We start from the raw sequence: 20,651 nt of genomic DNA, 5'->3' as shown, positions 1-20,651 counted from the left end.
AGACTCTATCTCAAGACAACAATTAAAACAACAACAAAGAAAAAAACTTTTTCACTATTTCCCTACAGACCTGTTTAGGCTGGCATTTATATTTATGAACTCTAAAAATCTCCAGTTTTGGGGCTGGAGAGGTGGCTCAGAGGTTAAGAGCATTGTCTGCTCTTCCAGAGGTTCTGAGTTCAATTCCCAGCAACCACATGGTGGGTCACAACCATCTGCATTGAGATCCGATACCCTCTTCTGGCATGTAGGCATACATGCAGGCAGAAAGCTGTATGACATATACTAAATAAATAAGTAAATAAGTAAATGTATGTTTTTAAAAAATCTCCAATTTTAGGATGAAGAATATTAGAATTATATGTAAGACTTTAAAAATTCAAACATGATGGTAATCCATGTTATAACTAGTCATTCTTCAGAAGATGCTGCATTTAGATGATTTTGTGTAAAAAAATTTTAAGTTGAAACAAGGAATGATTTTCAGGTACATTTTCTAAAATATACCTAATTTTAAAAAAAAATCAGCCAAGATTAGTTCCAAACTATCACTTTGAACTGTTTTTTCTGGGTATAACATCAAATTTATGGTTTAGCTCTCCCCAGTATTTAAGGTCAGGGAGATTAAAAGCTAAAGCTCAAAACTCCTGACCAAGCTTAATTACAGGACCTTGCAGTTCTGGTCTTAGCACATTTACCATATGCTGGTTACCGATGGGGAGGAGCGTTGTAGGGAGAAGCCGACCTTGTACTATCCTTTGGGCCAGTTAGACTGGCTACGTGTGATGAGATGGCGGTACTGGTCTTCAGCCTGGGAAATGGGAGTTTGGCTTTGCCGACAGTTAAGGACTGAGTAACCTAGCCCGGCTGTTTCATGAGAGTTTTACTATCAGATTCCAAATAGCTTATCTCAGTCTCATCTGATTCTTGACCTTAGTATTTGGGTCTGAAATTTACTATTTTATATACAGCAGTAAGCAAGCTGTCTTCTCATAGCCAAATCGCAGTAGGTGACACTGTGAGTCAGTGTGCTGGTACAATATACTACAGTAACACTGCTGTGAATTGTTTACTGTTGGTTAAAAAACAGTAAATGCCATTTTCCAAGCAGAAGTCTCAAAGATAGTCTTAATGTCAAACATCCTCAAGTTTTTACCTGTGTTAAATTTAGGGTCTAGCCTTGTGAGAAAGCAAAATTAACCAAGTGGAGGAACCTGCTGAATTTGTAGTCAAAGAGTATTTTAATTCATCCACTTACCATTCCTAGCTCTTTACCATAAACATGCAGGCTGCTTTCCTAGGACTAGACAAAAGCCTTATGGATTTTGTTCTCAAGAGAACTGGGTTTTGACTTAACTTGAGAACTTGCCTTTTTTTTTTTTTTTTCCTCCTTGGAATGTCCTCAAGACAGAATTGCTGTTCCCACCAAGATGCATTCAAAAGTAGACCCATTAGCCACGGCAGTACTGGCACAAAAGTTAGGAGAGAAACAAAACTAGAAACATACCCCAGTGAATAAAGACTTTGAAAAGCTCCCATGTGTTTTAAAGCCTAGAACGTCATGTGCATGACCAGGGCTGAATATTTGTTCAGAGAAGACCCTAAATTTTCGCCTTTTCTAAGTGTAGTTTCTACACAAACAGGAGGTGATGGAAGTAGGGTAGTTAACTGTGTTTGTAATCACTGAAGCAGATGAACCAGAAGCAGTGTGTACACCGAACAATCGCTTGGTGATTTTATGTAGGCCCCACAGATTTCTAAGAAATCTCCGTTAAGTTGCGGCCTAAGTTCACTAGACTAGTAAGAAGGACTTACCTTATATGGCACGATGCAGCCTTCTGCAGCAAGGGCTCAGAAGGTAAGACTGCTGGACTCAGATGGCCTTGTAGAACATCACCGTCTCTTCAGCTTTCTTCCCGAAAGGAAAACATCTCAGATGGTTGGACAGAGTCGCAACTGAACATACAGCACTGCTTAATCTGGGACTGTTGGCTGAAACCCTACCTGTCATGAGAACCTCTGCCCAGCTCAAACCCAAACTGAGTACGTTTCATCACTTCCTGCTTACCTTCTGATGCTAAGACACCCTAGTAAATGACTACTGTGTTACTCTAGCTCTGTGGGGAAGGCTCTGAGGTCTCTGGCTTTTATATATGAACCTGGCAATCATTGTCACTTAATGAAAACTTTTGCAAAATTTAGATGGATTTCTGTTATTACTATTTGGGAACCAAACATTCATTAAATTCCCATAGTAGTGAAAAGTAGCTTTTTAAAAAAATAAAATGAAGTGATACTGATTATTTCACCAAAAGAAAAAACAATTAATAACAAATGTTAAATAAAAACAGCAAAATTTGCAGCAAAAGGTCTAATTTTATTATCTAAGTGAACAGATTTGTTCAATTCTTTAGCCAATCTTTCTCCTCCAGGTTTTTTGTAGCTTGTTTGCTTTGGTTTTTGTTTCCCAGTTCAATGCGTAGTTTCTGTCCTTAATCTCTTGCCAAGCTTTTGTCCAGTGCCAAACTCACTGATGATAAGAACAGGGACTTTTGTTGTTACTAAGAATGATATATTGAGCACTAGTCTGCGTTTTATGAACCTCATTTAGTTTTTACAACTTCAAGAGATCAGTACTTCTAGGTTACATTAGAGAAAACACAGATCCAGTAACTTCTACTACTGTGCCAAAGAAGCTGGCTGATAGCGCCTGGCTTCCACTTGGTATCACCCTCCAGAGCCTTGAAGCAGTTCTGATGTTGGGTCTTATTGTAGAACACAGAAAACCATGTGCCATGGTCATTTTCTGGTTACAATTTAACAAAAACGTCTGGCATGAGTTATGCTATATTTATGGGTTAATCTGTGATCTTTAAAATGCAGATAACAAGTTGTAATTAAATGTTTAAAGATTTAAATAAAAGAAACTGAAAGAAAAGAGGGAATCAAGAAAGACAATGAGATCCATTAGTGTGACTACAAAGTCAGCATTCAAAGGGGGAAAGGTTGGGAGTGTTTTATCTCCCTGTCTGTGAAGCCTGAGGAAGGTTTATAGGACTGCTGAGATCACTCTTGAGTTTCTTGTCGCTTAGATGTGCATCTACTTAATATCCTCGGGTATTGCCTAGTCCAGGCACACTCTAGAGACCATGTGCACTTGCTCACACAGGATTCACATAGGACTCACGATGTAGCTGCTGAGATCTGGTCTTATATGCTCCCTAGAGATGGAGTTCTGCTTGGCACAACATGCTTTCCCATCTTAACAAGTCCCTGGCTTTACTTGAGTCTTGAGGTCCTGCTCTTGTTCTTTATAGAATTGCCATCTTCTCAACTTCTGCCTTTGACTCTGCCAATTTCAGATGTTTATAATTCAGTAGATTGTAGCCTGGTATGCAGACTCCATGTGATGTGAACAATAATGTTCTGTCTGTAGTATCTAGGTTATAACCTAAATTTTTAACTGCTGTTATTTAAATTGGCAACTGAAAATTATTGTCTTATAATTTAAGTGATAGAATCACCATTTATTGGAAAATTTTCAAGCACTCCTGTATTTCTATGCTATATTCTGTTCTTTTGGAATATTGCAGTGAATTTTCTACGTGAGTGAGATCATCAACTAATGAACAGTAGAAATGTAATTACAGGCAAGAGAGCTTCACTGAAGTCAGCACAGAAATGTTAGATCCTTTGTGGGACTAGATCTTTGCAGTGTTGTTCCTCAGAAGGTTTTTGCTACCATAGCAAAACACTTTAAAACAAAAGATCAGATAAATTATTTAATATGTTGGATGTTATGATACCAAAGTTCAGATAATGACTAATCTTCAAAGTTAAAATTCATTTTCATACATAATTTTCTTTGGGTTAGACTTCGTGTAATTCTTATTTTTAATGTAACATTTTAAAGTAGAGTTTTATTGTTTCTTCCCTTTCCTCTGTCCAACCCTCCATATGTCTCCTCCTTCCAGCCTGTCCCATGTCTACTCCATTAAAAAAAAAGGCCTCTTTCTCTTTATTATTACATAAGTGCATGGATGTGCATATATAAATATAACTGGAATCCAGTTTTGTCTGTGAGTGTACAGTTTCAGGGCTGAGCACTTTGTACTGGATAACCAGTTAACCAGTTAAGAGGCTGGTCCCTAGGAGAGGCTCATTCCCCTTCCATCCCCCCTCCCCCTCCCTTTCCCATGCTTCTTTCCCACTCTCCTTCCCACCTCTCTCTCTGCCTCTTGCCTCCCACTCTCTTCCTCTACCTGTCAGAGATTTTTTTTCTAGGAATACTATAACTCAATGAAACTTTCTCTTCTACATTAGTATGTCTGCTGACATTTTTCAGGTCTTTCTTAGACAGCCATGTTTAGAAGATAGTTTTGCAATGGATATTCTAGTCTTTTGACTGTTACAGTTTCTGAAACTCCCTGGTTCTCATTGTTCCCTGACCTTAGGTGCAGCTTTATAAAGATTCCCCCTTGGGAGCTGGGCTCCCCATGACCTTTCTCTGCATTAAGTCCGGTTGCAGTTTTCTGTAATGGTTTCCATTTGCTGTAAACAGAGCTCCTTTGATGAGGGAAGATGCGGGCATGTGTGTAAATTTCAGTGTAGTCAGGAATCGTGCTGGTTTAATAAAAGTGATGACAACGGATTCTCCTCTAAGATCCATGACTTCACCCATCTTGAATATTGGGCTAGGTTTCCACTGTCAGGAATGTTTTCCCTCCAGTTGAATGGGCCTGAAGTCCAATTAGATAGCTGTTGGATTTCGGTTGTAATAAAACACTAACCAGAATCAACTTGGAGGAGGAAAGAGTTTATTTGGTTTATAGGTTAGTCCACCATTGAGAAAAGTCAAGGCAGAGATTGGAGGCAGGAAATGAATGAGCCCATGGAAGAATTCTAATGAATAGCTTGCTTGCCATAACTAGCTCGGGGTGCCCTTTTACACAACCCAGACCACCGGCCTAGGATGGCACTGCCCACAGTGGGCTTGGCTGGACCCTTCCATATCAATCCTTAAACAAGAAAATGCATCTCTCAAAACAATGCCCACCGACCAATTTGTTAGAAGGAATCCCTCAATTGAGGTTTCATCTTCCCGGGTGACTCTACTTTGTCAGGGTGATAAAAATCAACCAGCACCCTCTCCTTCGGGAGAAAGTTTTAGTAAGAAGCATTCTTTCTAGGATATTTTTCATGTCCAATTGGCCTTCTAATTACCTCTAAAGACAAAACCGAAAAGCTTTCCTGTTTTCTCAAGAGTGATTTTCAGATTTTTGATCATCTCAGGTTTTCCTCTCTTCCAAACAGATAACGCAGCTGGTAGCTCACTTGCTTCTTCTGGAGCAGTGGTTGGTTCTCAACCGTACTAATGCTGCAACGCATTATTCCTTATGCTGCGACCGCCACCATCCATGGAATTACTTCTGTTGTTACTTCATAAACGCAACTTTACTACTGTTAGGAATCATCGTGATGTCTATGTTTTTGGAGATGGAGATTTTTCTGGTGTTCTTTTTTTTTTTTTAAGCCTGATTTGTTTATTTCTTTATTGTCAATATTATTATCGATACTGGGTCTTTTGTAGCACTTTGGATTTCTTGTAGTCCAGGCTGGTCTCAAACTCTGTAATAGCTGAGATTTATTTCGAGTTCCTGATTCTCTTTTTCCACCTTCTTTTTTTTTTTTTTTTATTAACTTGAGTATTTCTTATATACATTTCGAGTGTTATTCCCTTTCCCGGTATCCAGGCAAACATCCCCCTCCCCCCTCACCTTCCTTATGGGTGTTCCCCTCCCGACCCTCACCCCATTGCCGCCCTCCCCCCACCAGTCTAGTTCACTGGGGGTTCAGTCTTAGCAGGACCCAGGGCTTCCCCTTCCACTGGTGCTCTTACTAGGATATTCATTGCTACCTATGAGGTGAGAGTCCAGGGTCAGTCCATGTATAGTCTTTAGGTAGTGGCTTAGTCCCTGGAAGCTCTGGTTGCTTGGCATTGTTGTACATATGGGGTCTCGAGCCCCTTCAAGCTCTTCCAGTTCTTTCTCTGATTCCTTCAACGGGGGTCCTATTCTCAGTTCAGTGGTTTGCTGCTGGCATTCGCCTCTGTATTTGCTGTATTCTGGCTGTGTCTCTCAGGAGCGATCTACATCCGGCTCCTGTCAGTCTGCACTTCTTTGCTTCATCCATCTTGTCTAATTGGGTTGCTGTATATGTATGGGCCACATGTGGGGCAGGCTCTGAATGGGTGTTCCTTCAGTCTCTGTTTTAATCTTTGCCTCTCTCTTCCCTGCCAAGGGTATTCTTGTTCCCCTTTTAAAGAAGGAGTGAAGCATTCACATTTTGATCATCCGTCTTGAGTTTCATTTGTTCTAGGCATCTAGGGTAATTCAAGCATTTGGGCTAATAGCCACTTATCAATGAGTACAAACCATGTATGTCTTTCTGTGATTGGGTTAGCTCACTCAGGATGATGTTTTCCAGTTCCAATCATTTGCCTACGAATTTCATAAAGTCGTTGTTTTTGATAGCTGAGTAATATTCCATTGTGTAGATGTACCACATTTTCTGTATCCATTCCTCTGTTGAAGGGCATCTGGGTTCTTTCCAGCTTCTGGCTATTATAAATAAGGCTGCAATGAACATAGTGGAGCACGTGTCTTTTTTATATGTTGGGGCATCTTTTGGGTATATGCCCAAGAGAGGTATAGCTGGATCCTCAAGCAGTTCAATGTCCAATTTTCTGAGGATCCTCCAGACTGATTTCCAGAATGGTTGTACCAGTTTGCAATCCCACCAACAATGGAGGAGTGTTCCTCTTTCTCCACATCCTCGCCAGCATCTGTTGTCCCCTGAGTTTTTGATCATAGCCATTCTCACTGGTGTGAGGTGAAATCTCAGGGTTGTTTTGATTTGCATTTCCCTTATGACTAAAGATGTTGAACATTTCTTTAGGTGTTTCTCAGCCATTTGGCATTCCTCAGCTGTGAATTCTTTGTTTAGCTCTGAACCCCATTTTTTAATAGGGTTATTTGTTTCCCTGCGGTCTAACTTCTTGAGTTCTTTGTATATTTTGGATATAAGGCCTCTATCTGTTGTAGGATTGGTAAAGATCTTTTCCCAATCTGTTGGTTGCCGTTTTGTCCTAACCACAGTGTCCTTTGCCTTACAGAAGCTTTCCAGTTTTATGAGATCCCATTTGTCGATTCTTGATCTTAGAGCGTAAGCCATTGGTGTTTTGTTTAGGAAATTTTTTCCAGTGCCCATGTGTTCCAGATGCTTCCCTAGTTTTTCTTCTATTAGTTTGAGTGTGTCTGGTTTGATGTGGAGGTCCTTGATCCACTTGGACTTAAGCTTTGTACAGGGTGATAAGCATGGATCGATCTGCATTCTTCTACATGTTGACCTCCAGTTGAACCAGCACCATTTGCTGAAAATGCTATCTTTTTTCCATTTGATGGTTTTGGCTCCTTTGTCAAAAATCAAGTGACCATAGGTGTGTGGGTTCATTTCTGGGTCTTCAATTCTATTCCATTGGTCTATCTGTCTGTCTCTGTACCAACACCATGCAGTTTTTATCACTATTGCTCTGTAATACTGCTTGAGTTCAGGGATAGTGATTCCCCCTGAAGTCCTTTTATTGTTGAGGATAGCTTTAGCTATCCTGGGCTTTTTGTTATTCCAGATGAATTTGCAAATTGTTCTGTCTAACTCTTTGAAGAATTGGATTGGTATTTTGATGGGGATTGCATTGAATCTGTAGATTGCTTTTGGTAAAATGGCCATTTTTACTATATTAATCCTGCCAATCCATGAGCATGGGAGATCTTTCCATCTTCTGAGGTCTTCTTCAATTTCCATCTTCAGTGTCTTGAAGTTCTTATTGTACAGATCTTTTACTTGCTTTGTTAAAGTCACACCGAGGTACTTTATATTATTTGGGTCTATTATGAAGGGTGTCGTTTCCCTAATTTCTTTCTCAGCTTGTTTCTCTTTTGTATAGAGGAAGGCAACTGATTTATTTGAGTTAATTTTATACCCAGCCACTTTGCTGAATTTGTCTATCAGCTTTAGTAGTTCTCTGGTGGAACTTTTGGGATCACTTAAATATACTATCATATCATCTGCAAATAGTATTATTTTGACTTCTTCTTTTCCGATCTGTATCCCCTTGACCTCCTTTTGTTGTCTGATTGCTCTGGCTAGAACTTCAAGAACTATATTGAATAAGTAGGGAGAGAGTGGGCAGCCTTGTCTAGTCCCTGATTTTAGTGGGATTGCTTCAAGTTTCTCTCCATTTAGTTTAATGTTAGCAACTCGTTTGCTGTATATGGCTTTTACTATGTTCAGGTATGGGCCTTGAATTCCTATTCTTTCCAGGACTTTTATCATGAAGGGGTGTTGAATTTTGTCAAATGCTTTCTCAGCGTCTAATGAAATGATCATGTGGTTTTGTTCTTTCAGTTTGTTTATATAATGGATCACGTTGATGGTTTTCCGTATATTAAACCATCCCTGCATGCCTGGGATGAAGCCTACTTGATCATGGTGGATGATTGTTTTGATGTGCTCTTGGATTCGGTTTGCCAGAATTTTATTGAGTATTTTTGCGTCGATATTCATAAGGGAAATTGGTCTGAAGTTCTCTTTCTTTGTTGTGTCTTTGTGTGGTTTAGGTATAAGAGTAATTGTGGCTTCGTAGAAGGTATTCGGTAGTGATCCATCTGTTTCAATTTTGTGGAATAGTTTGGATAATATTGGTATGAGGTCTTCTATGAAGGTTTGATAGAATTCTGCACTAAACCCGTCTGGACCTGGGCTCTTTTTGGTTGGGAGACCTTTAATGACTGCTTCTATTTCCTTAGGAGTTATGGGGTTATTTAACTGGTTTATCTGTTCCTGATCTAACTTCGGTACCTGGTATCTGTCTAGGAAATTGTCCATTTCCTGAAGATTTTCAAGTTTTGTTGAATATAGGTTTTTATAGTAAGATCTGATGATTTTTTGAATTTCCTCTGAATCTGTAGTTATGTCTCCCTTTTCATTTCTGATTTTGTTAATTTGGACGCACTCTCTGTGTCCTCTCGTTAGTCTGGCTAAGGGTTTATCTATCTTGTTGATTTTCTCAAAGAACCAACTTTTGGTTCTGTTGATTCTTTCTATGGTCCTTTTTGTTTCTACTTGGTTGATTTCTGCTCTGAGTTTGATTATTTCCTGCCTTCTACTCCTCCTGGGTGTATTTGCTTCTTTTTGTTCTAGAGCTTTTAGGTGTGCTGTCAAGCTGCTCACATATGCTCTTTCCTGTTTCTTTCTGCAGGCACTCAGCGCTATGAGATTTCCTCTTAGCACAGCTTTCATTGTGTCCCATAAGTTTGGGTATGTTGTACCTTCATTTTCATTAAATTCTAAAAAGTTTTTAATTTCTTTCTTTATTTCTTCCTTGACCAGGTTATCATTGAGTAGAGCATTGTTCAATTTCCACGTATATGTGGGCATTCTTCCTTGATTGTTATTGAAGACCAGTTTTAGGCCGTGGTGGTCCGATAGCACGCATGGGATTATTTCTATCTTTCTGTACCTGTTGAGGCCCGTTTTTTGACCAATTATATGGTCAATTTTGGAGAAAGTACCATGAGGAGCTGAGAAGAAGGTATATCCTTTTGCTTTAGGATAGAATGTTCTATAAATATCCGTTAAGTCCATTTGGCTCATGACTTCTCTTAGTCTGTCGACATCTCTGTTCAATTTCTGTTTCCATGATCTGTCCATTGATGAGAGTGGGGTGTTGAAATCTCCCACTATTATTGTGTGAGGTGCAATGTGTGTTTTGAGCTTTAGTAAGGTTTCTTTTACATATGTAGGTGCCCTTGTATTTGGGGCATAGATATTTAGGATTGAGAGTTCATCTTGATGGATTTTTCCTTTGATGAATATGAAGTGTCCTTCCTTATCTTTTTTGATGACTTTTAGTTGAAAATTGATTTTATTTGATATTAGAATGGCTACTCCAGCTTGCTTCTTCTGACCATTTGCTTGGAAAATTGTTTTCCAGCCTTTCACTCTGAGGTAATGTCTGTCTTTGTCTCTGAGGTGTGTTTCCTGTAGGCAGCAGAATGCAGGGTCCTCGTTGCGTAGCCAGTTTGTTAATCTATGTCTTTTTATTGGGGAGTTGAGGCCATTGATGTTGAGAGATATTAAGGAATAGTGATTATTGCTTCCCGTTATATTCATATTTGGATGTGAGGTTATGTTTGTGTGCTTTCATTCTCTTTGTTTTGTTGCCAAGACGATTAGTTTCTTGCTTCTTCTAGAGTATAGCTTGCCTCCTTATGTTGGGCTTTACCATTTATTATCCTTTGTAGTGCTGGATTTGTAGAAAGATATTGTGGAAATTTGGTTTTGTCATGGAATATCTTGGTTTCTCCATCTATGTTAATTGAGAGTTTTGCAGGATACAGTAACCTGGGCTGGCATTTGTGTTCTCTTAGGGTCTGTATGACATCAGTCCAGGATCTTCTGACCTTCATAGTTTCTGGCGAGAAGTCTGGTGTGATTCTGATAGGTCTGCCTTTATATGTTACTTGACCTTTTTCCCTTACTGCTTTTAATATTCTTTCTTTATTTTGTGCGTTTGGTGTTTTGACTATTATGTGACGGGATGTGTTTCTTTTCTGGTCCAATCTATTTGGAGTTCTGTAGGCTTCTTGTATGCCTATGGGTATCTCTTTTTTTAGGTTAGGGAAGTTTTCGTCTATGATTTTGTTGAAGATATTTACTGGTCCTTTGAGCTGGGAGTCTTCACTCTCTTCTATACCTATTATCCTTAGGTTTGATCTTCTCATTGAGTCCTGGATTTCCTGTATGTTTTGGACCAGTAGCTTTTTCTGCTTTACATTATCTTTGACAGTTGAGTCAATGATTTCTATTGAATCTTCTGCTCCTGAGATTCTCTCTTCCATCTCTTGTATTCTGTTGGTGAAGTTTGTATCTACAGCTCCTTGTCTATTCTTTTGGTTTTCTATATCCAGGGTTGTTTCCATGTCTTCTTTCTTGATTGCTTCTATTTCCATTTTTAATTCCTTCAATTGTTTGATTGTGTTTTCCTGGAATTCTTTCAGGGATTTTTGCGATTCCTCTCTGTAGGCTTCTACTTGTTCTCTAAGGGAGTTCTTCACGTCTTTCTTGAAGTCCTCCAGCATCATGATCAAATATGATTTTGAAACTAGATCTTGCTTTTCTGGTGTGTTTGGATATTCCATGTTGTTTTGGTGGGAGAATTGGGCTCCGATTATGCCATGTAGTCTTGGTTTCTGTTGCTTGGGTTCCTGCGCTTGCCTCTCGCCATCAGCTTATCTCTAGTGTTACTTTGTTCTGCTATTTCTGACAGTGGCTAGACCGTCCTACAAGCCTGTGTGTCAGGAGTGCTGTAGACCTGCCTTCCTCTCTTTCAGTCAGTTATGGGGACAGAGTGTTCTGCTTTCGGGCGTGTAGTTTTTCCTCTCTACAGGTCTTCAGCTGTTCCTGTGGGCCTGTGTCTTGAGTTCACCAGGCAGCTTTCTTGCAGCAGAAAAGTTGGTCTTACCTGTGGTCCCGAGGCTCAAGTTTGCTCGGGGGGTGCTGCCCACGGGCTCTCTGCGGCGGCAGCAACCAGGAAGACCCTGGTATTCTTTTATGTACTGATCATGACCATAGCTCGTCTGTTCCTCCTCTAATTCCCTGGCATGATCGTGGCACATACAACACATGAGACGGACCACATATTCTCTGTGCTCTCAGGAGAGCCTTTCATCTTGTTTCTGTCAGCTAATACTAAAGGTTTGTTAGTTCTCTGGCTGTCTTCCCAAGCCTGATCTGACTTAAAGAGAGAAGTTGGGTTGTATCTTGGGCTTCCTTTTATATATCCCAGTGTCATGGTCTCCCATGTTCACCATCACTTCTATTATTGATTTCATTCCCATATATATTAATGGACCTGCTGCTATCATTTCGTAAGAAAATATGCATATGTGAGAACTATTAGCTATTCTAAACACATTCACTTGATGATTTAAGACGAAGTTATAATGAAAAAATTCCCAGAAAAATGTTACATAAACAGATTGAATAAATTCATTCTTGAGATGAAATATTCTTTTTTTTTCCTCTATATCATTTTATTTGATAAACAGAATAAAATATCCTTAGTACAAAACAACTTATTGAAAACACTTTTAAAGAGTTCTTTCCTTCTCATGGGGAAGCAAATAGCATAGTTGATGCTCATTTCAGCAGACATTTTCTGTGTACATCTAATATACAATTTAGAATCTCTAAAGAGCAGATGTGAGATGAAATTAAAACTACCTATGTGTAAATCCTCATTTTTGTTAGCCACTCATAAAGATTTACACTCGCTTTGTTAGTAAAACTCACAGTAGGGTTAAAAACCCCCAGCTCAATTCCAGGGCTTGAAAACCTACCAATCCCTGAGCTCCCCTCCAAGCTCAGGACTTGAAATCCCACTATTCCCCACCCTGAAAGTCTCTACCCTTGAAAACTCTGCCCACAAGAAACACTATGTAAGCCTGTCTCCCACTCAGCTCTCTGCTCCTTCTCTCTCAAGCAGAGGCAGCCACCCTCATATGTTTCTCCCAATAAATCTCTTGTGTAAGATTTGTTTGCACTGTGATTTTGTGGTATCCATTGGCTCCCAACTGCCTGGATGCCTTTCTCCTCTGAGCTGTAACACAGTTATGCCGATTCCTTATTTATTGATTTAATTAAACCTAAACATGGCTTCTTTGTGAAGAATGAGGACCACCCATTGCCTTACACCACTCTCCCACCTCTCCATCTCCAGATACTTCAAACTCTCAAATACTGAGAGGCACATTTTTTACTTTTTATTCATTGTTAATCTGTGTTTACAAGTAAAGCACCCTCTAGTGTTTCTTGAGTTATTTTGATATCTCATCACAAAGCATCCATTCAATATCATGTCACAAGTTACCTCTTCTTATAATTAGTAGTAGCTCCATTTGTCCCTAAGTTAATCCAAAAACAAGTAACTAAAATTCATGTTTCAATACTACAATAATTAAAATGTGGTTCTCTGAGGAAACAAACATGAGCAGATACCAAGTGGTCTTCATTCCCCTGTGGTGAGTTTTGTACTCCTAGGAGAAGCAAATATATGAGACAAAAAAGGCAACAGATAGCTGTGTCTCCTTGTCTCTCTCTCTCTGTCTGTCTCTATCTGCTTCTCTCCCTCTTCCACACTCCCTCTCTCCCTCTTTCCCTCTGCCCCATGTGGTGTGTGTGTGTGTGTGTGTGTGTGTGTGTGTGTGTGTGTGTGTGTTATAACTATGTACTCATGTGAAGTGGACATAGGTCTATTTGTAAAAACCAGAGGCCATTGATATGGAGTGTTTTTCTCAAATGCTCTCTAAAGTTTTGGTTTTTTGTTTGACACAGAGTTTCTCCCTTACCCTGGAGTTCATCAATCAGGATAGGTTAGCTGTACAAAGAACTTTGAGGATCCCCATGTGTTCACTTCACCTTAGTACTGGTGATGAATATACCTACCACAGGACTTGGTTTTTTTTTTTAAATTTGTTTAATACTTAATAATAATTCTTTGGTTTCCAGGCAAACATCCCCCTCCCACTCCCCTTCTTTTTGGGTGTCCCCCTCCCAACCCTCCCCCCATTGCCGCCCTCCCCCCAACAGTGTAGTTCACTGGGGGTTCAGTCTTAGCAGGACGCAGAGCTTCCCCTTCCACTGGTGCTCTTACTAGGATATTCATTGCTACCTATGGGGTCAGAGTCCAGGGTCAATCCATGTATAGTCTTTAGGTAGTGGCTTAGTTGCTGGAAGCTCTGGTTGCTTGGCATTGTTGTACATATGGGGTCTCAAGCCCCTTAAAGCTCTTCCAGTTCTTTCTCTGATTCCTTCAACGGGGGTCCTATTCTCAGTTCAGTGGTTTGCTGCTAGCATTCGCCTCTGTATTTGCTGTATTCTGGCTGTGTCTCTCAGGAGCGATCTACATCCGGCTCCTGTCAGTCTGCACTTTTTGCTTCATCCATCTTGTCTAATTGGGTGGCTGTATATGTATGGGCCACATGTGGGGCAGACTCTGAATGGTAGTTCCTTCAGTCTTTGCCTCTCTCTTCCCTGCCAAGGGTATTCTTGTTCCTTTTTAGAGAAGGAGTGAAGCATTCACATTTTGATCATCCGTCTTGAGTTTCATTTGTTCTAGGCATCTAGGGTAATTCAAGCATTTGGGCTAATAGCCACTTATCAGTGAGTGCATACCATGTATGTCTTTCTGTGATTGGGTTAGCTCACTCAGGATGATATTTTCCAGTTCCAACCATTTGCCTACGAATTTCTTAAAGCCATTGTTTTTGATAGCTGAGTAATATTCCATTGTGTAGATGTACCACATTTTCTGTATCCATTCCTCTGTTAAAGGGCATCTGGGTTCTTTCCAGCTTCTGGCTACTATAAATAAGGCTGCGATGAATATAGTGGAGCACGTGTCTTTTTTATATGTTGGGGCATCTTTTAGGTATATGCCCAAGGGAGGTATAGCTGGATCCTCAGGCAGTTCAATGTCCAATTTTCTGAGGAACCTCCAGACTGATTTCCAGAATGGTTGTACCAGTCTGCAATCCCACCAACAATGAAGGAGTGTTCCTCTTTCTCCACATCCTCGCCAGCATCTGCTGTCACCTGAGTTTTTGATCTTAGCCATTCTCACTGGTGTGAGGTGAAATCTCAGGGTTGTTTTGATTTGCATTTCCCTTATGACTAAAGATGTTGAACATTTCTTTAGGTGTTTCTCAGCCATTCAGCATTCCTCAGCTGTGAATTCTTTGTTTAGCTCTGAACCCCATTTTTTAATAGGGTTATTTGTTTCCCTGTGGTCTAACTTCTTGAGTTCTTTGTATATTTTGGATATAAGGCCTCTATCTGCTGTAGGATTGGTAAAGATCTTTTCCCAATCTAATGGTTGCTGATTTGTCCTAACCACAGTGTCCTTTGCCTTACAGAAGCTTTGCAGTTTTATGAGATCCCATTTGTCGATTCTTGATCTTAGAGCATAAGCCATTGGTGTTCTGTTCAGGAAATTTTTTCCAGTGCCCATGTGTTCCAGATGCTTCCCTAGTTTTTCTTCTATTAGTTTGAGTGTATCAAGTTTGATGTGGAGGTCCTTGATCCACTTGGATTTAAGCTTTGTACAGGGTGATAAGCATGGATCAATCTGCATTCTTCTACATGTTGACCTCCAGTTGAACCAGCACCATTTGCTGAAAATGCTATCTTTTTTCCATTGGATGGTTTTGGCTCCTTTGTCAAAAATCAAGTGACCATAGGTATGTGGGTTCATTTCTGGGTCTTCAATTCTATTCCATTGGTCTATCTGTCTGTCTCTGTACCAATACCATGCAGTTTTTATCACTATTGCTCTGTAATACTGCTTGAGTTCAGGGATAGTGATTCCCCCTAAAGTCCTTTTATTGTTGAGGATAGTTTTAGCTATCCTGGGTTTTTTGTTATTCCAGATGAATTTGCAAATTGTTCTGTCTAACTCTTTGAAGAATTGGATTGGTATTTTGATGGGGATTGCGTTGAATCTGTAGATCGCTTTTGGTAAAATGGCCATTTTTACTATATTAATCCTGCCAATCCATGAGCATGGGAGATCTTTCCATCTTCTGAGGTCTTCTTCAATTTCTTTCTTCAGAGTCTTGAAGTTCTTATTGTACAGATCTTTTACTTGCTTGGTTAAAGTCACACCGAGGTACTTTATATTATTTGGGTCTATTATGAAGGGTGTCGTTTCCCTAATTTCTTTCTCGGCTTGTTTCTCTTTTGTGTACAGGAAGGCTACTGATTTATTTAAGTTAATTTTATACCCAGCCACTTTGCTGCAGTTGTTTATTAGCTTTAGTAGTTCTCTGGTGGAACTTTTGGGATCACTTAAATAAACAATCATATCATCTGCAAATAGTGATATTTTGACTTCTTCTTTTCCGATCTGTATCCCCTTGTCCTCCTTTTGTTGTCTGATTGCTCTGGCTAGAACTTCAAGAACTATATTGAATAAGTAGGGAGAGAGTGGGCAGCCTTGACTAGTCCCTGATTTTAGTGGGATTGCTTCAAGTTTCTCTCCATTTAGTTTAATGTTAGCAACTGGTTTGCTGTATATGGCTTTTACTATGTTTAGGTATGGGCCTTGAATTCCTATTCTTTCCAGGACTTTTATCATGAAGGGGTGTTGAATTTTCTCAAATGCTTTCTCAGCATCTAATGAAATGATCATGTGGTTTTGTTCTTTCAGTTTGTTTATATAATGGATCACGTTGATGGTTTTCCGTATATTAAACCATCCCTGCATGCCTGGGATGAAGCCTACTTGATCATGGTGGATGATTGTTTTGATGTGCTCTTGGAATTTGGTTTGCCAGAATTTTATTGAGTATTTTTGCGTCGATATTCATAAGGGAAATTGGTCTGAAGTTCTCTTTCTTTGTTGGGTCTTTGTGTGGTTTAGGTATAAGAGTAATTGTGGTTACATAGAAGGAATTCGGGAGTGATCCATCTGTTTCAATTTTGTGGAATAGTTTGGATAATATTGTTATGAGGTTTTCTATGAAGGTTTGATAGAATTCTGCACTAAACCCGTCTGGACCTGGGCTCTTTTTGGTTGGGAGACCTTTAATGACTGCTTCTATTTCCTTAGGAGTTATGGGGTTGTTTAACTGGTTTATCTGTTCCTGATTTAACTTCGGTACCTGGTATCTGTCTAGGAAATTGTCCATTTCCTGTAGATTTTCAAGTTTTGTTGAATATAGGCTTTTATAGTAAGATCTGATTATTTTTTGAATTTCCTCTGAATCTGTAGTTATGTCTCCCTTTTCATTTCTGATTTTGTTAATTTGGACAAACTCTCTGGGTCTTCTCGTTAGTCTGGCTAAGAGTTTATCTATCTTGTTGATTTTCTCAAAGAACCAACTTTGGTTCTGTTGATTCTTTCCATGGTCCTTTTTGTTTCTACTTGGTTGATTTCAGCTCTGAGTTTGATTATTTCCTGCCTTCTACTCCTCCTGGGTGTATTTGCTTCTTTTTGCTCTAGAGCTTTTAGGTGTGCTGTCAAGCTGCTGACATATGCTCTTTCCTGTTTCTTTCTGCAGGCACACAGCGCTATGAGTTTTCCTCTTAGCACAGCTTTCATTGTGTCCCATAAGTTTGGGTATGTTGTACCTTCATTTTCATTAAATTCTAAAAAATTTTAATTTCTTTCTTTATTTCTTCCTTGACTAGGTTATCATTGAGTAGAGCATTGTTCAATTTCCACGTTTATGTGGGCATTCTTCCCTTATTGTTATTGAAGACTAGTTTTAGGCCGTGGTGGTCTGATAGCACGCATGGGATTATTTCTATCTTTCTGTACCTGTTGAGGCCCGTTTTTTGACCAATTATATGGTCAATTTTGGAGAAAGTACCATGAGGAGCTGAGAAGAATGTATATCCTTTTGCTTTAGGATAGAATGTTCTATAAATATCTGTTATGTCCATTTGGCTCATGACTTCTCTTAGTCTGTCTACGTCTCTGTTTAATTTCTGTTTCCATGATCTGTCCATTGATGGGAGTGGGGTGTTGAAATCTCCCACTATTATTGTGTGAGGTGCAATGTGTGTTTTGAGCTTTAGTAAGGTTTCTTTTACGTATGTAGGGGCCCTTGTATTTGGGGCATAGATATTTAGGATTGAGAGTTCATCTTGGTGGATTTTTCCTTTGATGAATATGTAATGTCCTTCCTTATCTTTTTTGATGACTTTTAATTGAAAATTGATTTTATTTGATATTAGAATGGCTACTCCAGCTTGCTTCTTTTGACCATTTGCTTGGAAAGTTGTTTTCCAACCTTTCACTCTGAGGTAGTGTCTGTCTTTGTCTCTGAGGTGTGTTTCCTGTAGGCAGCAGAATGCAGGGTCCTCGTTGCGTATCCAGTTTGTTAATCTATGTCTTTTTATTGGGGAGTTGAGGCCATTGATGTTGAGAGATATTAAGGAATAGTGATTATTGCTTCCTGTTATATTCATATTTGGATGTGAGGTTATGTTTGTGTGCTTTTCTTCTCTTTCTTTTGTTGCCAAGACGATTAGTTTCTTGCTTCTTCTAGGGCGTAGCTTGCCTCCTTATGTTGGGCTTTACCATTTATTATCCTTTGTAGTGCTGGATTTGTAGAAAGATATTGTGGAAATTTGGTTTTGTCATGGAATATCTTGGTTTCTCCATCTATGTTAATTGAGAGTTTTGCAGGATACAGTAACCTGTGCTGGCATTTGTGTTCTCTTAGGGTCTGTATGACGTCTGTCCAGGATCTTCTGGCCTTCATAGTTTCTGGCGAAAAGTCTGGTGTGATTCTGATAGGTCTGCCTTTATATGTTACTTGACCTTTTTCTTTTACTGCTTTTAATATTCTTTCTTTATTTTGTGCGTTTGGTGTTTTGACTATTATGTGACGGGAGGTGTTTCTTTTCTGGTCCAATCTATTTGGAGTTCTGTAGGCTTCTTGTATGCCTATGGGTATCTCTTTTTTTAGGTTAGGGAAGTTTTCTTCTATGATTTTGTTGAAGATATTTACTGGTCCTTTGAGCTGGGAGTCTTCACTCTCTTCTATACCTATTATCCTTAGGTTTGATCTTCTCACTGAGTCCTGGATTTACTGTATGTTTTGGACCAGTAGCTTTTTCTGCTTTACATTATCTTTGACAGTTGAGTCAATGATTTCTATGGAATCTTCTGCTCCCGAGATTCTCTCTTCCATCTCTTGTATTCTGTTGGTGAAGCTTGTATCTACAGCTCCTTGTCTCTTCTTTTGATTTTCTATGTCCAGGGTTGTTTTCATGTGTTCTTTCTTGATTGCTTCTATTTCCATTTTTAATTCCTTCAACTGTTTGATTGTGTTTTCCTGGAATTCTTTCAGGGATTTTTGTGTCTCCTCTCTATGGGTTTCTACTTGTTTATTTATGTTTTCCTGGAATTCTTTCAGGCCTTTTTGCGATTTCTCTCTGTAGGCTTCTACTTGTTCTCTAAGGGAGTTCTCCACGTCTTTCTTGAAGTCCTCCAGCATCATGATCAAATATGATTTTGAAACTAGATCTTGCTTTTCTGGTGTGTTTGGATATTCCATGTTTGTTTTGGTGGGAGAATTGGGCTCTGATGATGCCATGTAGTCTTGGTTTCTGTTGCTTGGGTTCCTGTGCTTGCCTCTCGCCATCAGATTATCTCTAGTGTTACTTTGTTCTGCTATTTCTGACAGTGGCTAGACTGTCCTATAAGCCTGTGTGTCAGGAGTGCTGTAGACCTGTTTTCCTGTTTTCTTTCAGCCAGTTATGGGGACAGAGTGTTCTGCTTTCGGGTGTGTAGTTTTTCCTCTCTACCGGTCTTCAGCTGTTCCTGTGGGCCTGTGTCTTGAGTTCACCAGGCAGGTCACTTGCAGCCGAAAAGTTGGTCTTACCTGTGGTCCCGAGGCTCAAGTTTGCTCGCGGGGTGCTGCCCAGGAGCTCTTTGCGGCGGCAGCAACCAGGAAGATATGCGCCGCCCTTTCCGGGAGCGTCCGTGCACTAGGGTTCCAGATGGCGTTTGGTGTTTTCCTCTGGCGTCGGAGATGTGTGTGCAGAGTGCAGTCTCTTCTGGTTTCCCAGGCGTGTCTGCCTCTCTGTAGGTTTAGCTCTCCTTCCCATGGGATTTGGGTGCAGAGAACTGTTTATCCGGTTTGTTCCTTCAGGTTCCGGCGGTGTCTCAGGCGCAGGGTCCTGCCGCTCCTGGGCCCTCCCCCACAGGAACCCAGAGGCCTTATACAGTTTCCTCTTGGGCCAGGGATGTGGGCAGGGGTGGGCAGTGTTGGTGGTCTCTTCCTCTCTGCAGCCTCAGGAGTGCCCACTTGACCAGGTGGTTAGGTCTCTCTCCCACGGGGTTTGGGAGCAGAGAGCTCGAGATGAAATATTCTTAAACTGGGATGTCTTATTTGAAGAACAACTGCAAATTTGTTGGACATGCTGTTGTGTCTGCTTATGTATTTTAATGTTCTTGTTTCACAAGAAGCCCGTTTCCTTAGTCTTGAAGGAACTACATACGATTGTATAAAAATACACAACTTTCTCAGAAACGACAGTTCTAATCTTTGCCATTGTAACATAGATATTATTTTTAAAGTTTCTATTATTTCTTAATTCTGTTTGGGGGAGGGAGAGGCAACTGATCCCAGAACCTCAAGCAGGCTACCCACAACCAAGCCACACCCCTGACTACTGGAAAAACTGTGGCTAATGTAGGTATGGACAAGCCATAGCTTTCACTATTACACACAGGAAGGACAAAGCTGGAACATATTTTGCCTTTGGATTCCTATCCAGTGTGCTCGTACCCTTTTAAAATGTATTTTGAGTTAACTTATAAAATGCATCTTACTTGTACATGTTGGATGTGAAATAAGGATTAGGAAAGATAGTTTTGTTTTGTTCTGTTTTGTTTTTTAATTTGGAAGAGATAGCTCAATTGTTAAGAGCAGGCGCTGCTCGTGCAGAGAAGTCTGGGTTCTCAGAGTTCACATCAGATGGCTCAAAACCACCTGTAGCTCTAGTTGTGGAATGAT

This window comes from Rattus norvegicus, chromosome 8, assembly GCF_036323735.1.
Source record: "Rattus norvegicus strain BN/NHsdMcwi chromosome 8, GRCr8, whole genome shotgun sequence".
Classification (NCBI taxonomy): domain Eukaryota; kingdom Metazoa; phylum Chordata; class Mammalia; order Rodentia; family Muridae; genus Rattus; species Rattus norvegicus.
The sequence above is the reverse complement of the archived record's forward strand: the minus strand, read 5'-3'. Positions refer to the sequence as shown.